Genomic DNA, 22,003 nt, shown 5'->3' on the forward strand with positions numbered 1-22,003 from the left:
GTTGCCCCGAAAGTGTCACCCGAGCAGAGGCCCGGTCCCAGTCGGGACCTACCTCCCACCCCCGGAAAATTCTTGTCTTCCCCATGTACCAGCAGGAGACGAGGCCGCAGCCCACACCTGACGGCGCGTCCCCTGGCAGACCTCCACAGCTCTTGGACCCCCAGGCAAGCCCAGCAGCCTACCAACGCTGACCTCCCTCTGCCGCAGACCCTCCGACGCCAGACACGACTGCTTCACCTGTTTGGCCCCAGTCCCTAGGGCCAACATAGACAGGCCTCCCTGTACCGTGACCAGAGTGAGGGCCTACAACAGGTCGAGACCCCAGGCAAGAGGGTCTCCCTGCACCGTGCCCAGAGTGAGGGCCTACAACAGGTCGAGACCCCAGGCAAGAGGGTCTCCCTGCAATGCCTCAGTGGATCGGACCCGGGTCGAGTCTTCCCCCAGCGGGTACGGTGATTCCCACCACGGATAGAGCCCCCGGAGGTCCCCTTATAGTGACAGAGTGATATCGCCCGAGAAAATTGGGCAAGATTGGTGACTTTCCCCTCCTGCACTGAGACCGAGATAGTGATACAGTGACAAAGTGAACAAGAGGGATTCCACCTATAAGTGTCTGTAATTACTTTCCCTTGATAAAGACTATAAGTTCTGGGCCCGTGAAACTAGTGTTATTCCCCAGCCCAGACTAGAGGAGTTCCCCCTTACCAGTGCACGCGCGGGCGATAGTTGCCGCGCCGAGCCCAGACAGTAAATTATAGTGATCTGCTCCCCTTGTTCTTTTATAGTAGTAATCCTCCCCTGGCTCATCAAGCCCAGACATCTCGATTGCACCAGTACACTAAGACCTTTTGGACTTTAATGAAAGTTAGTCGCATTCACTTATGGACCCTTAACCCATTGTAAAGTATAATTATAGTGTGTGTGAATATCCCGTTTGTACTAACGTAACTTTGTATATCTGTATCCTCTGTCCAGAATATCATTCTATGTAATATTGTCACGGTGTTAGAATTAAGGTAATAGCTGTGTTAAAGGTGGACTGCCTAGTTTCTATGTCCTGTTCCTTTGTTAGTGCATTACTTCCGGTCCGGAAAGAGGACCCCGCTCAGTAGCTAGTGTTTTTAGTACGAGGAGTCGGCCTAAAAACACCCAGCATAACACTGGTGACAAGCGGTGGTTCTGGATCCGAGTAAAGCACGGAGGAACATAAAAGGAAACTTGGACAATGGCAGCTAAACCGCACATTCAATTACCAAAATTCAACCTGGACCAATGTGACATGGATGTTTATTTGGACATGATCAAACCCCTTTTAGACATAGGGTTTGACTCAGATAAGGAGAAGATTGCAGTCACACTACCGAATCTGGGAAAAATTATCACAAATGTCGCACCCAAAATAGTCCCAGAACTGTCATGGGACCAGTTCACTCAGATAGTGAAACAGGCTTTTATGCCTTGCATGGGCAGAGTTGTTGCACTCTCGCAACTCAACGCCCTCACCTATGACGGTAACCTGGATGATACTTTCATCCAGGCTCGGCGCCTCATCACCGCCGCTTATCCCGAAGCTGAAATAAATACTCGGGACACTCATACCTTCAACGCCCTGCTGAGGATCCTCCCGAGCATAGTCAGGGAACACTTCTCCGTATATGATCCCTCAGGAAATATGGATCAAGACCTGCAGCTCGTCAGGCGTCTTCTCGCCGCCCGTCCCACACAACAACTGCTTCACGCAGCGACAAAGTTCCCCACAAACCACAACTCCCCACCAAAACCCAAGCCGCCGCCTCACCAATCGCCTACAGACCCGCCTCCCACAGTACCCAGGGCTTACCCGCACAGGAAGCGCCACAACCCCAGGGAACAAGGGAACTTGATCAGTATAAACCCTTGGGAGTTCACGGCTTGCAGCCGCACATGCCCCCTTCATGACATAAGGGAACAACTGAAGGCGAATCGGCGAAAGAATCCCCAACAAAGCCGTAGGAAAGTTTCCTCCCTTGATGACGACGCCCAAGAGGACGACGTACCACCACTGCTCTACCAAGGACCGGACAACGACGAGCACGACGACTACCCCCATCCTCAGCAGATGGATTTTTAGGCCCACCCCCGCACCTCCCCACGGTGGCGGGGGCCACCTCAAATAGCTACAAACCCCCAGTCTACAACAAGATATGGCTGAACGGGGTCAAGACAAGATTATTGGTGGATACGGGAGCAGCCAGGTCTTGTCTCTACTCCCACTTTTACTCCCGCCACATCTCAGCATTCGGCCCACTTCTCCCCACTTCAGCCAACCTCGTAGACGCCGGGGATGGCCCCCTACCCATCCGAGGGGAAACCAGGGCCTTACAAACTACCACCCACCAACGAGTCTCCACCGACCACCCATTCATCATTTTTGACTCCTCCTGTAGCCAATATGATGGTTACCTTGGCCTGGACCTGCTTCAGAAACTCCACGCGACCATTGACTGCTATCAACGTCGCCTCCACTTCGGTCCAGCCCAACCTAACCAAGCATCCACCGACAAGGAAAGAAAAAAAAAAGGAAAAAAAAACACCACCACCACCCCCACACCACCCACACACACAACACACCACCACACGCTCCCTCTCCAGCCCACCTGTACATGTAAACCAAGTCTAACCTCCCCAAATGCCTCAATTAATTCCCTTCCACCACCACCCCCCACTCCACCCTTGCCATCACAAAATCCCTCATTCCCTGCCACTATTGCCTCTACCGTTACCATTCCACCCCACCACGAAGCATGGGTTACACTCACCAGACCCTCAGGTACATCAGTCCTTTTTTCACCGTCCATCCCCACCGGACCCCTATCATCCTGCCTAGTCTCTCCCACTTTCCTCCCCCCCCACGCCCAGCATATACGCATTACCAGTCTCGCCACAACACCTTTAACCCTGCCTCGAGGTCTCATCATCGGTGACACAGAAGAGGCAGAACCATGTTCAACACCACCCCCCAATCACCCCACCCTCCCCAACATACCACCACATCTCTCCCCTGCCCAGTCAAACAGCCTCCACCAACTACTCCTGGACTTCCAGGACTTATTCTCCGTCGGCCCAACTGATCTCGGCCATACAACCTACCTAAGCCACGAAATTCACACTACAGGACCTCCCATTCGCCAACCATCTCGCAGAAAAAATCCTAAACAACGGGCAGAAGAAGACCGGCAGGTTCAAGAAATGCTGGATGCCGGTGTCATATCAAACTCCACCAGCCCATGGTCATCACCTGTAGTACTCGTGCGAAAAAAGGACGGAACCATGCGGTTTTGCGTCGATTACCGCAAAGTAAATAACATTACCATCAAAGAAGCTACGCCACTACCCAGGATCGACGACTCTCTAGATTCCCTACATGGATCTACCTGGTTCTCTACCTTAGACCTGCAATCAGGCTATTGGCAGGTTCCAGTTCACCCCAACGACAAACACAAAACCGCCTTCTCAACATCAAATGGGAAGCACTACGAATTCAACGTCCTTCCCTTCGGACTCTGCAACGCCCCTGCGACATTCTCCCGCCTGATGGAATCTGTGCTGAGCGGACTCACCTGGGAAACCTGCTTAGCCTACCTGGATGATGTAATTGTTTTCAGCCATACCTGGGCCGACCACCTCCACCGCCTCAAACAGGTATTCCAGCGCATACGACAGGCCGGATTGAAGCTAAAACCAACCAAATGTGTGCTAGCTGAAAGATCAGTCTCCTTTCTCGGACACCTGATCAACGCAGAGGGCATCTCCCCCGACCCCGACAAGCTACGTGCAATCGCCGACATTCCACCACCCCGCGACGTGCACGAAACCAGGGCCTTCCTAGGACTAACCTCCTATTATCGGCGCTTCGTGAAAGGTTTCGCGAACATCGCAAAACCCTTGCACGATCTTACAAAAAAAGGAGAACCCTTCGCCTGGACTGAACCCCGGCACATCGCATTCACCACCCTCAAAGCCAAACTCACCTCCGCCCCAGTCGTCGCCTTCCTGGACTACAACCTACCATTCCGCCTGTACACAGACGTCTCACTCCACGCAATAGGGGCAGTCCTTGCACAAGTACAGGACGGCCGCGAACACATCATCGCCTGTGCCAGCCGCACCCTGAACTCGGCGGAAAAGAATTACGCGGCCACCAAACGTGAATGCCTAGGGATAATATGGTCACTTGAGTACTTTCGCTCATACATATCAGGCACCCATGTGATCATCATCACGGATCACCAATCCCTACAGTGGTTGCACCAATCCAACACCACGAACGCCCAGCTCACTAGATGGCGTGAAACCTTAGAAGAATACGATTTTGAAATATCGTATCGTCCAGGCAAACTCCACACGAACGCCGATGCCCTATCAAGACTACCCATCAATGCCATCTCGCCAGAACCCGACCTCATTAAGATGTGGCAAGACAACCAACGCCCTACCTGGATTCCGCCGAATATTTTCAGCAAGCTCCACCTGCACGGCGAACACTTGTTTGACCCTAACGGCCACATAGTCCTGAGCCCCACAACCGCCCATGACACCATGCTCCACCTCCATGCCGACAACGGTATCCACTTGGGCACCAAGAAACTCACCCAAGTGTTCAACGACATATACTGGACACCGAACCCCACCACCATCGCCAAAACCATCGTACAATCCTGCCGAGCCTGTGCGTTAGGAAAGGATATCACCCGCCCACCAGGCCCATCCGGAAAACTAACGGCAACAAAACCATGGCAACTGCTATCCCTTGACGTCGTCGGACCACTCACCCCCAAAGCAGGATATAAATGTATAATCACCTTCGTTGACGTCTATTCGAAATTCATCATAGCTTGTCCTGCTAAAGATCACAGTGCAGTGTCTGTCGCTGATGCTCTGACTCGCCACGTGTTTCCATACTTTGGCATTCCCCAGGCATTAAACTCCGACAATGCACCAGAATTCATCGGAAAGGTTTGGCAGGAATTAGCTAAAATATTCGGATTCCACATCTCCCACTCATCGCCCTACTGGCCACAAGGCAACAGCATCTGTGAAAGAAGCCATCGCTCCCTCCTCAATCAAGTCCGCACTCGCATCACACAAACAGGAAATGAAGACTGGCCTGCTCACGTCAAAATAGTTCAATGGGGCTTGAACACATGCCCGCGAGAAGACGGCATAACACCACACGAGCGATTTTTGGGGGAAACCCCGCTCCGCCACCACCTCCAGCCACCCTCCCCCACCGACCCTCTCCACCATCTCAAACGCCGCCTCCACCACCTACAAGCACAACAAGACCTTACACCCGATACCAACCACACCAACCCCTACAAAACCGGCCAATCCGTTGTCGTCGCCCAACTCCCTACCCCAAATAAAATTGCACCACGATTCATTGGACCCTTCACCATAACCCAAGTCCCCAACCCGTATCAAGTCATCATCAATCAACATGGCCAGCAGCGCACATATCGCAACCGCCACGTGCGACCTTTTCACCCACCCAACAATAACCACCCCCGCACCCGCGCGCCCAGCACCTCTGCCCGACCACCTGGCCACGACGACGTTTCCGGGAATTACCCCCCACACTCATACGCCTACTACTTCTCACCCCCACCCAGTACCTCACCTACAACCACACCACCCCCCACCACCCCAGATCTTGACTCACCTCAACCGCCGCCCTCACCACCACCCCCACCCAGCACCTCACCTACAACCACACCACCCCCCACCACCCCGGATCCTAACTCACCTCAACCGCCGCCTACACCACCACCACCACCCGGCACCACCACATACTCAACAACGCCCACACCACACTCCACCACCCATTCCCACACCACCCCCCACACCACACCCCCTCCATCCCCTGCCTCTCCACCACCCCAAACCACTACCTCCTCAAACCACACTCCTCCACCTTCGCCCACCTGCGCCCACACCACGCCCAGAACCACCCAAGCAAACGCGCCCGCCCTACCCAGCGACCATGCTCACTATACCCGCCACACCACCTGGCCACCCACCTCACCCCCCAACACCCGCACACCCTCACCACCACCACGTGCTCAACCACCCTCACCACCCCCACCCACCCACACCACCACCACAACAAGATCAGGCCGCCTTTCACTCCCAACACCCAGATATACACCTACACCACCCTACAGTAACCAACCAACCCACCACACACAACCACAAAAAACCCCTACCCCAAACACCTCCCCCATCACTCTCCCTCTCCACCAAGCCCGATGGAAAAACCCCAAGTCCCAATTCCCCAAAGTCAAATCCCCTACCCACAGACCCATCCCCCATAAAAGCACCGACCCGCCAACCATAGCCAGCATTCAGCTACAGCCACCTCACCAAGCACCAACCACCAGCATGAAAATCACCCGCGTCCAGTGGCTATCTTACGGCCAGCCGCCCATCAGAATCCGACAGACGCCCCAGCTTCTTCGCCGTCTACGCCGCACAAACCACCCATCCTCCATCCGACTTTTTGTCAATCCAGCCCACGAACCGACCACAATGACCAACCACTGGATCAACCTCCTGCAACACCTCACCCCAGTCAACAGGACATCCACCACCATCACCTACCACCTACAGTCACGGGGTCGTGACTTTTTCACAAGCGACAGTAGTAAAATGCCCGCGACCAGACCTTCCGCCCCGCCACCCCCCACACCACCACCGGGCCACCACCACCTCATCACCCGAGGAGGAGATAACGGTCAGGTTAGTGACCCGGGACAAGAGGGTCATCCAACCACCACTGACCTGTGCCCCTTCTTCCCGCAACTGCCTCAACACCAGGTGAGCCTAGATCCGCAACAACTTACACGGCGGGTTGACCATCGACAGCAGTGGGGTGGGACTGATATAACATCAGTCCCTAGTAGTTTTGTGGTGACGACCACAGCTTCACCCCAACAGGGCAGGAGGTCCCTAGGTGAGCCACGAGGTGTTTACACCTGCTGCCACCGCGAGCCACGAGGAAGTACCATCCTCTGCCGCTACCCTGGTGAGCCACGAGGGGCTAGTACCCTCTGCCACCGTGAGCCACGAGGTAGAAATACCCTCTGCCATGACCAGGACAGGAGGTCCTTTAACGAGGGAGAAGCACCCTCTAAAACAAACAGGGCAGGAGGCCCAATAGTAGACTGTACGGGGCCAACACCCCTAGCCACCCCAAGGGTAAGAGCCCCTTGTATAAAGCCACAAGTGGGTCCCAGGACCGATCGACCTGGTGCCACGGCTGTATTGAAGACAAGAGAGAGAGTCGCCTCTGTGCTACCCTCCCTGAGTACAAGAGAGACCACGGCCTCCGTGTGTCCTCTAAAGTCAGCCAACTCCTGCAGGAGTAGCTGGACACCACCCGGGAGAGTTGCCCCGAAAGTGTCACCCGAGCAGAGGCCCGGTCCCAGTCGGGACCTACCTCCCACCCCCGGGAAATTCTTGTCTTCCCCAGGTACCAGCAGGAGACGAGGCCGCAGCCCACACCTGACGGCGCGTCCCCTGGCAGACCTCCACAGCCCTTGGACCCCCAGGCGAGCCCAGCAGCCTACCAACGCTGACCTCCCCCTGCCGCAGACTCTCCGACGCCAGACACGACTGCTTCACCTGTTTGGCCCCAGTCCCTAGGGCCAACATAGACAGGCCTCCCTGTACCGTGACCAGAGTGAGGGCCTACAACAGGTCGAGACCCCAGGCAAGAGGGTCTCCCTGCACCGTGACCAGAGTGAGGGCCTACAACAGGTCGAGACCCCAGGCAAGAGGGTCTCCCTGCAACGCCTCAGTGGATCGGACCCGGGTCGAGTCTTCCCCCAGCAGGTACGGTGATTCCCGCCACGGGTAAAGCCCCCGGAGGTCCCCTTATAGTGACAGAGCGATATTGCCCCAGAAAATCGGGCAAGGTTAGTGACTTTCCCCTCCTGCAGTGAGACAGAGATAGTGATACAGTGACAAAGTGAACAAGAGGGATTCCACCTATAAGTGTCCGTAATTACTTTCCCTTGATAAAGACTATAAGTTCTGGGCCCGTGAAACTAGTGTTATTCCCCAGCCCAGACTAGAGGAGTTCCCCCTTACCAGTGCACGCGCGGGCGATAGTTGCCGCGCCGAGCCCAGACAGTAAATTATAGTGATCTGCTCCCCTTGTTCTTTTATAGTAGTAATCCTCCCCTGGCTCATCAAGCCCAGACATCTCGATTGCACCAGTACACTAAGACCTTTTGGACTTTAATGAAAGTTAGTCGCATTCACTTATGGACCCTTAACCCATTGTAAAGTATAATTATAGTGTGTGTGAATATCCCGTTTGTACTAACGTAACTTTGTATATCTGTATCCTCTGTCCAGAATATCATTCTATGTAATATTGTCACGGTGTTAGAATTAAGGTAATAGCTGTGTTAAAGGTGGACTGCCTAGTTTCTATGTCCTGTTCCTTTGTTAGTGCATTACTTCCGGTCCGGAAAGAGGACCCCGCTCAGTAGCTAGTGTTTTTAGTACGAGGAGTCGGCCTAAAAAACACCCAGCATAACACTGGTGACAAGCGGTGGTTCTGGATCCGAGTAAAGCACGGAGGAACATAAAAGGAAACTTGGACAATGGCAGCTAAACCGCACATTCAATTACCAAAATTCAACCTGGACCAATGTGACATGGATGTTTATTTGGACATGATCAAACCCCTTTTAGACATAGGGTTTGACTCAGATAAGGAGAAGATTGCAGTCACACTACCGAATCTGGGAAAAATTATCACAAATGTCGCACCCAAAATAGTCCCAGAACTGTCATGGGACCAGTTCACTCAGATAGTGAAACAGGCTTTTATGCCTTGCATGGGCAGAGTTGTTGCACTCTCGCAACTCAACGCCCTCACCTATGACGGTAACCTGGATGATACTTTCATCCAGGCTCGGCGCCTCATCACCGCCGCTTATCCCGAAGCTGAAATAAATACTCGGGACACTCATACCTTCAACGCCCTGCTGAGGATCCTCCCGAGCATAGTCAGGGAACACTTCTCCGTATATGATCCCTCAGGAAATATGGATCAAGACCTGCAGCTCGTCAGGCGTCTTCTCGCCGCCCGTCCCACACAACAACTGCTTCACGCAGCGACAAAGTTCCCCACAAACCACAACTCCCCACCAAAACCCAAGCCGCCGCCTCACCAATCGCCTACAGACCCGCCTCCCACAGTACCCAGGGCTTACCCGCACAGGAAGCGCCACAACCCCAGGGAACAAGGGAACTTGATCAGTATAAACCCTTGGGAGTTCACGGCTTGCAGCCGCACATGCCCCCTTCATGACATAAGGGAACAACTGAAGGCGAATCGGCGAAAGAATCCCCAACAAAGCCGTAGGAAAGTTTCCTCCCTTGATGACGACGCCCAAGAGGACGACGTACCACCACTGCTCTACCAAGGACCGGACAACGACGAGCACGACGACTACCCCCATCCTCTGCAGATGGATTTTTAGGCCCACCCCCACACCTCCCCACGGTGGCGGGGGCCACCTCAAATAGCTACAAACCCCCAGTCTACAACAAGATATGGCTGAACGGGGTCAAGACAAGATTATTGGTGGATACGGGAGCAGCCAGGTCTTGTCTCTACTCCCACTTTTACTCCCGCCACATCTCAGCATTCGGCCCACTTCTCCCCACTTCAGCCAACCTCGTAGACGCCGGGGATGGCCCCCTACCCATCCGAGGGGAAACCAGGGCCTTACAAACTACCACCCACCAACGAGTCTCCACCGACCACCCATTCATCATTTTTGACTCCTCCTGTAGCCAATATGATGGTTACCTTGGCCTGGACCTGCTTCAGAAACTCCACGCGACCATTGACTGCTATCAACATCGCCTCCACTTCGGTCCAGCCCAACCTAACCAAGCATCCACCGACAAGGAAAGAAAAAAAAAAGGGAAAAAAAACACCACCACCACCCCCACACCACCCACACACACAACACACCACCACACGCTCCCTCTCCAGCCCACCTGTACATGTAAACCAAGTCTAACCTCCCCAAATGCCTCAATTAATTCCCTTCCACCACCACCCCCCACTCCACCCTTGCCATCACAAAATCCCTCATTCCCTGCCACTATTGCCTCTACCGTTACCATTCCACCCCACCACGAAGCATGGGTTACACTCACCAGACCCTCAGGTACATCAGTCCTTTTTTCACCGTCCATCCCCACCGGACCCCTATCATCCTGCCTAGTCTCTCCCACTTTCCTCCCCCCCCACGCCCAGCATATACGCATTACCAGTCTCGCCACAACACCTTTAACCCTGCCTCGAGGTCTCATCAACGGTGACACAGAAGAGGCAGAACCATGTTCAACACCACCCCCCAATCACCCCACCCTCCCCAACATACCACCACATCTCTCCCCTGCCCAGTCAAACAGCCTCCACCAACTACTCCTGGACTTCCAGGACTTATTCTCCGTCGGCCCAACTGATCTCGGCCATACAACCTACCTAAGCCACGAAATTCACACTACAGGACCTCCCACTCGCCAACCATCTCGCAGAAAAAATCCTAAACAACGGGCAGAAGAAGACCGGCAGGTTCAAGAAATGCTGGATGCCGGTGTCATATCAAACTCCACCAGCCCATGGTCATCACCTGTAGTACTCGTGCGAAAAAAGGACGGAACCATGCGGTTTTGCGTCGATTACCGCAAAGTAAATAACATTACCATCAAAGAAGCTACGCCACTACCCAGGATCGACGACTCTCTAGATTCCCTACATGGATCTACCTGGTTCTCTACCTTAGACCTGCAATCAGGCTATTGGCAGGTTCCAGTTCACCCCAACGACAAACACAAAACCGCCTTCTCAACATCAAATGGGAAGCACTACGAATTCAACGTCCTTCCCTTCGGACTCTGCAACGCCCCTGCGACATTCTCCCGCCTGATGGAATCTATGCTGAGCGGACTCACCTGGGAAACCTGCTTAGCCTACCTGGATGATGTAATTGTTTTCAGCCATATCTGGGCCGACCACCTCCACCGCCTCAAACAGGTATTCCAGCGCATACGACAGGCCGGATTGAAGCTAAAACCAACCAAATGTGTGCTAGCTGAAAGATCAGTCTCCTTTCTCAGACACCTGATCAACGCAGAGGGCATCTCCCCCTACCCCGACAAGCTACATGCAATCGCCGACATTCCACCACCCCGCGACGTGCACGAAACCAAGGCCTTCCTAGGACTAACCTCCTATTATCGGCGCTTCATGAAAGGCTTCGCGAGCATCGCAAAACCCTTGCACGATCTTACAAAAAAAGGAGATCCTTTCGCCTGGACTGAACCCCGGCACATCGCATTCACCACCCTCAAAGCCAAACTCACCTCCACCCCAGTCGTCACCTTCCCGGACTACAACCTACCATTCCGCCTGTACACAGACGTCTCACTCCACGCAATAGGGGCAGTCCTTGCACAAGTACAGGACGGCTGTGAACACATCATCACCTGTGCCAGCCGCACCCTGAACTCGGCGGAAAAGAATTACACGGCCACCAAACGTGAATGCCTAGGGATAATATGGTCACTTGAGTACTTTCGCTCATACATATCAGGCACCCATGTGATCATCATCACGGATCACCAATCCCTACAGTGGTTGCACCAATCCAACACCACGAACGCCCAGCTCACTGGATGGCGCGAAACCTTAGAAGAATACGATTTTGAAATATCGTATCGTCCAGGCAAACTCCACACGAACGCCAATGCCCTATCAAGACTACCCATCAATGCCATCTCGCCAGAACCCGACCTCATTAAGATGTGGCAAGACAACCAACGCCCTACCTGGATTCCGCCGAATATTTTCAGCAAGCTCCACCTGCACGGCGAACACTTGTTTGACCCTAACGGCCACATAGTCCTGAGCCCCACAACCGCCCATGACACCATGCTCCACCTCCATGCCGACAACGGTATCCACTTGGGCACCAAGAAACTCACCCAAGTGTTCAACGACATATACTGGACACCGAACCCCACCACCATCGCCAAAACCATCGTACAATCCTGCCGAGCCTGTGCGTTAGGAAAGGATATCACCCGCCCACCAGGCCCATCCGGAAAACTAACGGCAACAAAACCATGGCAACTGCTATCCCTTGACGTCGTCGGACCACTCACCCCCAAAGCAGGATATAAATGTATAATCACCTTCGTTGACGTCTATTCGAAATTCATCATAGCTTGTCCTGCTAAAGATCACAGTGCAGTGTCTGTCGCTGATGCTCTGACTCGCCACGTGTTTCCATACTTTGGCATTCCCCAGGCATTAAACTCCGACAATGCACCAGAATTCATCGGAAAGGTTTGGCAGGAATTAGCTAAAATATTCGGATTCCACATCTCCCACTCATCGCCCTACTGGCCACAAGGCAACAGCATCTGTGAAAGAAGCCATCGCTCCCTCCTCAATCAAGTCCGCACTCGCATCACACAAACAGGAAATGAAGACTGGCCTGCTCACGTCAAAATAGTTCAATGGGGCTTGAACACATGCCCGCGAGAAGACGGCATAACACCACACGAGCGATTTTGGGAAACCCGCTCCGCCACCACCTCCAGCCACCCTCCCCACCCTCCCCCACCGACCCTCTCCACCATCTCAAACGCCGCCTCCACCACCTACAAGCACAACAAGACCTTACACCCGATACCAACTACACCAACCCCTACAAAACCGGCCAATCCGTTGTCGTCGCCCAACTCCCTACCCCAAATAAAATTGCACCACGATTCATTGGACCCTTCACCATAACCCAAGTCCCCAACCCGTATCAAGTCATCATCAATCAACATGGCCAGCAGCGCACATATCGCAACCGCCACGTGCGACCTTTTCACCCACCCAACAATAACCACCCCCGCACCCGCGCGCCCAGCACCTCTGCCCGACCACCTGGCCACGACGACGTTTCCGGGAATTACCCCCCACACTCATACGCCTACTACTTCTCACCCCCACCCAGTACCTCACCTACAACCACACCACCCCCCACCACCCCAGATCTTGACTCACCTCAACCGCCGCCCTCACCACCACCCCCACCCAGCACCTCACCTACAACCACACCACCCCCCACCACCCCGGATCCTAACTCACCTCAACCGCCGCCTGCACCACCACCACCACCCGGCACCACCACATACTCAACAACGCCCACACCACACTCCACCACCCATTCCCACACCACCCCCTACACCACACCCCCTCCATCCCCTGCCTCTCCACCACCCCAAACCACTACCTCCTCAAACCACACTCCTCCACATTCGCCCACCTGCGCCCACACCACGCCCAGAACCACCCAAGCAAACGCGCCCGCCCTACCCAGCGACCATGCTCACTATACCCGCCACACCACCTGGCCACCCACCTCACCCCCCAACACCCACATACCCTCACCACCACCACGTGCTCAACCACCCTCACCACCCACACCCACCCTCACCACCACCACTAGATCAGGCCGCCTTTCACTCCCAACACCCAGATATACACCTACACCACCCTACAGTAACCAACCAACCCACCACACACAACCACAAAAAACCCCTACCCCAAACACCTCCCCCATCACTCTCCCTCTCCACCAAGCCCGATGGAAAAACCCCAAGTCCCAATTCCCCAAAGTCAAATCCCCTACCCACAGACCCATCCCCCATAAAAGCACCGACCCGCCAACCATAGCCAGCATTCAGCTACAGCCACCTCACCAAGCACCAACCACCAGCATGAAAATCACCCGCGTCCAGTGGCTATCTTACGGCCAGCCGCCCATCAGAATCCGACAGACGCCCCAGCTTCTTCGCCGTCTACGCCGCACAAACCACCCATCCTCCATCCGACTTTTTGTCAATCCAGCCCACGAACCGACCACAATGACCAACCACTGGATCAACCTCCTGCAACACCTCACCCCAGTCAACAGGACATCCACCACCATCACCTACCACCTACAGTCACGGGGTCGTGACTTTTTCACAAGCGACAGTAGTAAAATGCCCGCGACCAGACCTTCCGCCCCGCCACCCCCCACACCACCACCGGGCCACCACCACCTCATCACCCGAGGAGGAGATAACGGTCAGGTTAGTGACCCGGGACAAGAGGGTCATCCAACCACCACTGACCTGTGCCCCTTCTTCCCGCAACTGCCTCAACACCAGGTGAGCCTAGATCCGCAACAACTTACACGGCGGGTTGACCATCGACAGCAGTGGGGTGGGACTGATATAACATCAGTCCCTAGTAGTTTTGTGGTGACGACCACAGCTTCACCCCAACAGGGCAGGAGGTCCCTAGGTGAGCCACGAGGTGTTTACACCTGCTGCCACCGCGAGCCACGAGGAAGTACCATCCTCTGCCGCTACCCTGGTGAGCCACGAGGGGCTAGTACCCTCTGCCACCGTGAGCCACGAGGGAGAAATACCCTCTGCCACGACCAGGACAGGAGGTCCTTTAACGAGGGAGAAGCACCCTCTAAAACAAACAGGGCAGGAGGCCCAATAGTAGACTGTACGGGGCCAACACCCCTAGCCACCCCAAGGGTAAGAGCCCCTTGTATAAAGCCACAAGTGGGTCCCAGGACCGATCAACCTGGTGCCACGGCTGTATCGAAGACAAGAGAGAGAGAGTCGCCTCTGTGCTACCCTCCCTGAGTACAAGAGAGACCACGGCCTCCGTGTGTCCTCTAAAGTCAGCCAACTCCTGCAGGAGTAGCTGGACACCACCCAGGAGAGTTGCCCCGAAAGTGTCACCCGAGCAGAGGCCCGGTCCCAGTCGGGACCTACCTCCCACCCCCGGAAAATTCTTGTCTTCCCCATGTACCAGCAGGAGACGAGGCCGCAGCCCACACCTGACGGCGCGTCCCCTGGCAGACCTCCACAGCTCTTGGACCCCCAGGCAAGCCCAGCAGCCTACCAACGCTGACCTCCCTCTGCCGCAGACCCTCCGACGCCAGACACGACTGCTTCACCTGTTTGGCCCCAGTCCCTAGGGCCAACATAGACAGGCCTCCCTGTACCGTGACCAGAGTGACGGCCTACAACAGGTCGAGACCCCAGGCAAGAGGGTCTCCCTGCACCGTGACCAGAGTGAGGGCCTACAACAGGTCGAGACCCCAGGCAAGAGGGTCTCCCTGCAATGCCTCAGTGGATCGGACCCGGGTCGAGTCTTCCCCCAGCGGGTACGGTGATTCCCACCACGGATAGAGCCCCCGGAGGTCCCCTTATAGTGACAGAGTAATATCGCCCTAGAAAATTGGGCAAGATTGGTGACTTTCCCCTCCTGCACTGAGACCGAGATAGTGATTCAGTGACAAAGTGAACAAGAGGGATTCCACCTATAAGTGTCCGTAATTACTTTCCCTTGATAAAGAGTATAAGTTCTGGGCCCGTGAAACTAGTGTTATTCCCCAGCCCAGACTAGAGGAGTTCCCCCTTACCAGTGCACGCGCGGGCGATAGTTGCCGCGCCGAGCCCAGACAGTAAATTATAGTGATCTGCTCCCCTTGTTCTTTTATAGTAGTAATCCTCCCCTGGCTCATCAAGCCCAGACATCTCGATTGCACCAGTACACTAAGACCTTTTGGACTTTAATGAAAGTTAGTCGCATTCACTTATGGACCCTTAACCCATTGTAAAGTATAATTATAGTGTGTGTGAATATCCCGTTTGTACTAACGTAACTTTGTATATCTGTATCCTCTGTCCAGAATATCATTCTATGTAATATTGTCACTGTGTTAGAATTAAGGTAATAGCTGTGTTAAAGGTGGACTGCCTAGTTTCTATGTCCTGTTCCTTTGTTAGTGCATTACTTCCGGTCCGGAAAGAGGACCCCGCTCAGTAGCTAGTGTTTTTAGTACGAGGAGTCGGCCTAAAAAACACCCAGCATAACACTGGTGACAAGCGGTGGTTCTGGATCCGAGTAAAGCACGGAGGAACATAAAAGGAAACTTGGACAATGGCAGCTAAACCGCACATTCAATTACCAAAATTCAACCTGGACCAATGTGACATGGATGTTTATTTGGACATGATCAAACCCCTTTTAGACATAGGGTTTGACTCAGATAAGGAGAAGATTGCAGTCACACTACCGAATCTGGGAAAAATTATCACAAATGTCGCACCCAAAATAGTCCCAGAACTGTCATGGGACCAGTTCACTCAGATAGTGAAACAGGCTTTTATGCCTTGCATGGGCAGAGTTGTTGCACTCTCGCAACTCAACGCCCTCACCTATGACGGTAACCTGGATGATACTTTCATCCAGGCTCGGCGCCTCATCACCGCCGCTTATCCCGAAGCTGAAATAAATACTCGGGACACTCATACCTTCAACGCCCTGCTGAGGATCCTCCCGAGCATAGTCAGGGAACACTTCTCCGTATATGATCCCTCAGGAAATATGGATCAAGACCTGCAGCTCGTCAGGCGTCTTCTCGCCGCCCGTCCCACACAACAACTGCTTCACGCAGCGACAAAGTTCCCCACAAACCACAACTCCCCACCAAAACCCAAGCCGCCGCCTCACCAATCGCCTACAGACCCGCCTCCCACAGTACCCAGGGCTTACCCGCACAGGAAGCGCCACAACCCCAGGGAACAAGGGAACTTGATCAGTATAAACCCTTGGGAGTTCACGGCTTGCAGCCGCACATGCCCCCTTCATGACATAAGGGAACAACTGAAGGCGAATCGGCGAAAGAATCCCCAACAAAGCCGTAGGAAAGTTTCCTCCCTTGATGACGACGCCCAAGAGGACGACGTACCACCACTGCTCTACCAAGGACCGGACAACGACGAGCACGACGACTACCCCCATCCTCAGCAGATGGATTTTTAGGCCCGCCCCCGCACCTCCCCACGGTGGCGGGGGCCACCTCAAATAGCTACAAACCCCCAGTCTACAACAAGATATGGCTGAACGGGGTCAAGACAAGATTATTGGTGGATACGGGAGCAGCCAGGTCTTTCTCTACTCCCACTTTTACTCCCGCCACATCTCAGCATTCGGCCCACTTCTCCCCACTTCAGCCAACCTTGTAGACGCCGGGGATGGCCCCCTACCCATCCGAGGGGAAACCAGGGCCTTACAAACTACCACCCACCAACGAGTCTCCACCGACCACCCATTCATCATTTTTGAATCCTCTTGTAGCCAATATGATGGTTACCTTGGCCTAGACCTGCTTCAGAAACTCCACGCGACCATTGACTGCTATCAACGTCGCCTCCACTTCAGTCCAACCCAACCTAACCAAGCATCCACCGACAAGGAAAGAAAAAAAAAAGGAAAAAAGAACACCACCACCACCACCACACCACCCACACACACAACACACCACCACACGCTCCCTCTCCAGCCCACCTGTACATGTAAACCAAGTCTAACCTCCCCAAATGCCTCAATTAATTCCCTTCCACCACCACCCCCCACTCCACCCTTGCCATCACAAAATCCCTCATTCCCTGCCACTATTGCCTCTACCGTTACCATTCCACCCCACCACGAAGCATGGGTTACACTCACCAGACCCTCAGGTACATCAGTCCTTTTTTCACCGTCCATCCCCACCGGACCCCTATCATCCTGCCTAGTCTCTCCCACTTTCCTCCCACCCCACGCCCACCAAATACGCGTTGCCAATCTCGCCACAACACCTTTAACCCTGCCTCGAGGTCTCATCATCGGTGACACAGAAGAGGCAGAACCATGTTCAACACCACCCCCCAATCACCCCACCCTCCCCAACATACCACCACATCTCTTCCCTGCCCAGTCAAACAGCCTCCACCAACTACTCCTGGACTTCCAAGACTTATTCTCTGTCGGCCAAACTGATCTCGGCCATACAACCTACCTAAGCCACGAAATTCACACTACAGGACCTCCCATTCGCCAACCATCTCGCAGAAAAAATCCTAAACAACAGGCAGAAGAAGACCGGCAGGTTCAAGAAATGCTGGATACCGGTGTCATATCAAACTCCACCAGCCCATGGTCATCACCTGTAGTACTCGTGCGAAAAAAGGACGGAACCATGCGGTTTTGCGTTGATTACCGCAAAGTAAATGACGTTACCATCAAAGAAGCTACGCCACTACCCAGGATCGACGACTCTCTAGATTCCCTACATGGATCTACCTGGTCCTCTACCTTAGACCTGCAATCAGGCTATTGGCAGGTTCCAGTTCCCTCCGACGACAAACACAAAACCGCCTTCTCAACATCAAATGGGAAGCACTACGAATTCAACGTCCTTCCCTTCGGACTCTGCAACGCCCCTGCGACATTCTCCCGCCTGATGGAATCTGTGCTGAGCGGACTCACCTGGGAAACCTGCTTAGCCTACCTGGATGATGTAATTGTTTTCAGCCATACCTGGGCCAACCACCTCCACCGCCTCAAACAGGTATTCCAGCGCATACGACAGGCCGGATTGAAGCTAAAACCAACCAAATGTGTGCTAGCTGAAAGATCAGTCTCCTTTCTTGGACACCTGATCAACGCAGAGGGCATCTCCCCCGACCCCGACAAGCTACCTGCAATTGCCGACATTCCACCACCCTGCGACGTGCACGAAACCAGGGCCTTCCTAGGACTAACCTCCTATTATCGGCGCTTCGTGAAAGGTTTCGCGAACATTGCAAAACCCTTGCACGATCTTACAAAAAAAGGAGAACCCTTCGCCTGGACTGAACCCCGGCACATCGCATTCACCACCCTCAAAGCCAAACTCACCTCCGCCCCAGTCGTCGCCTTCCTGGACTACAACCTACCATTCCGCCTGTACACAGACGTCTCACTCCACGCAATAGGGGCAGTCCTTGCACAAGTACAGGACGGCCACAAACACATCATCGCCTGTGCCAGCCGCACCCTGAACTCGGCGGAAAAGAATTATGCGGCCACCAAACGTGAATGCCTAGGGATAATATGGTCACTTGAGTACTTTCGCTCATACATATCAGGCACCCATGTGATCATCATCACGGATCACCAATCCCTACAGTGGTTGCGCCAATCCAACACCACGAACGCCCAGCTCACTAGATGGCGCGAAACCTTAGAAGAATACGATTTTGAAATATCGTATCGTCCAGGCAAACTCCACACGAACGCCGATGCCCTATCAAGACTACCCATCAATGCCATCTCGCCAGAACCCAACCTCATTAAGATGTGGCAAGACAACCAACGCCCTACCTGGATTCCGCCGAATATTTTCAGCAAGCTCCACCTGCACGGCGAACACTTGTTTGACCCTAACGGCCACATAGTCCTGAACCCCACAACCGCCCATGACACCATGCTCCACCTCCATGCCGACAACAGTATCCACTTGGGCACCAAGAAACTCACCCAAGTGTTCAACGACATATACTGGACACCGAACCCCACCACCATCGCCAAAACCATCGTACAATCCTGCCGAGCCTGTGCGTTAGGAAAGGATATCACCCACACACCAGGTCCATCCGGAAAACTAACGGCAACAAAACCATGGCAACTGCTATCCCTTGATGTCGTCGGACCACTCACCCCCAAAGTAGGATATAAATATATAATCACCTTCGCTGACGTCTATTCGAAATTCATCATAGCTTGTCCTGCTAAAGATCACAGTGCAGTGTCTGTCGCTGATGCTCTGACTCGCCACGTGTTTCCATACTTTGGCATTCCCCAGGCATTACACTCCGACAATGCACCAGAATTGAACAGAAAGGTTTGGCAGGAATTAGCTAAAATATTCGGATTCCACATCTCCCACTCATCGCCCTACTGGCCACAAGGCAACAGCATCTGTGAAAGAAGCCATCGCTCCCTCCTCAATCAAGTCTGCACTCGCATCACACAAACAGGAAATGAAGACTGGCCTGCTCACGTCAAAATAGTTCAATGGGGCTTGAACACATGCCTGCGAGAAGACGGCATAACACCACACGAGCGAGTATTCGGGGAAACCCCGCTCCGCCACCACCTCCAGCCACCCTCCCCCACCGACCCTCTCCACCATCTCAAACGCCGCCTCCACCACCTACAAGCACAACAAGACCTTACACCCGATACCAACCACACTAACCCCTACAAAACCGGCCAATCCGTTGTCGTCGCCCAACTCCCTACCCCAAATAAAATTGCACCACGATTGATTGGACCCTTCACCATAACCCAAGTCCCCAACCCGTATCAAGTCATCATCAATCAACACGGCCAGCAGCGCATGTATCGCAACCGCCACGTGCGACCTTTTCACCCACCCAACAATAACCACCCCCGCACCCGCGCGCCCAGCACCTCTGCCCGACCACCTGGCCACGACAACATTTCCGGGAATTACCCCCCACACTCATACGCCTACTACTTCTCACCCCCACCCAGTACCTCACCTACAACCACACCACCCCCCACCACCCCAGATCTTGACTCACCTCAACCGCCGCCCTCACCACCACCCCCACCCAGCACCTCACCTACAATCACACCACCCCCCACCACCCCGGATCCTAACTCACCTCAACCGCCGCCTACACCACCACCACCACCCGGCACCACCACATACTCAACAACGCCCACACCACACTCCACCACCCATTCCCACACCACTCCCCACACCACACCCCCTCCATCCCCTGCCTCTCCACCACCCCAAACCACTACCTCCTCAAACCACACTCCTCCACCTTCGCCCACCTGCGCCCGCACCACGCCCAGAACCACCCAAGCAAATGCGCCCGCCCTACCCAGCGACCATGCTCACTATGCCCGCCACACCACCTGGCCACCCACCTCACCCCCCAACACCCGGACACCCTCACCACCACCACGTGCTCAACCACCCTCACCACCCACACCCACCCTCACCACCACCACTACTAGATCGGGCCACCTTTCACTCCCACCACCCAGATATACACCTACACCACCCTACAGTAACCAACCAACCCACCACACACAACCACAAAAACCCCCTACCCCAAACACCTCCCCCATCACTCTCCCTCTCCACCAAGCCCGATGGAAAAACCCCAAGTCCCAATTCCCCAAAGTCAAATCCCCTACCCACAGACCCATCCCCCATAAAAGCACCGACCCGCCAACCATAGCCAGCATTCAGCTACAGCCGCCTCACCAAGCACCAACCACCAGCATGAAAATCACCCGCATCCAGTGGCTATCTTACGGCCAGCCGCCCATCAGAATCCGACAGACACCCCAGCTTCTTCGCCGCCTACGCCGCACAAACCACCCATCCTCCATCCGACTTTTCGTCAATCCAGCCCACGAACAGACCACAATGACCAACCACTGGATCAACCTCCTGCAGCACCTCACCCCAGTCAACAGGACATCCACCACCATGACCTACCACCTACAGTCACGGGGTCGTGACTTTTTCACGAGCGACGGTGGTAAAATGCCCGCGACCAGACCTTCCGCCCCGCCACCCCCCACGCCACCACCGGGCCACCACCCGAGGAGGAGATAACGGTCAGGTTAGTGATCCGGGACAAGAGGGTCATCCAACCACCACTGACCTGTGCCCCTTCTTCCCGCAACTGCCTCAACACCAGGTGAGCCTAGATCCGCAACAACTTACACGGCGGGTTGACCATCGACAGCAGTGGGGTGGGACTGATATAATATCAGTCCCTAGTAGTTTTGTGGTGACGACCACAGCTTCACCCCAACAGGGCAGGAGGTCCCTAGGTGAGCCATGAGGTGTTTACACCTGCTGCCACCGCGAGCCACAAGGAAGTACCATCCTCTGCCGCTACCCTGGTGAGCCACAAGGGGCTAGTACCCTCTGCCACCATGAGCCACGAGGGAGAAATACCCTCTGCCACGACCAGGACAGGAGGTCCTTTAATGAGGGAG

Source organism: Coenobita brevimanus, chromosome 103 (genome assembly GCF_032717465.1).
Source record: "Coenobita brevimanus isolate Jiangsu-jjx chromosome 103, ASM3271746v2, whole genome shotgun sequence".
Taxonomy (NCBI): domain Eukaryota; kingdom Metazoa; phylum Arthropoda; class Malacostraca; order Decapoda; family Coenobitidae; genus Coenobita; species Coenobita brevimanus.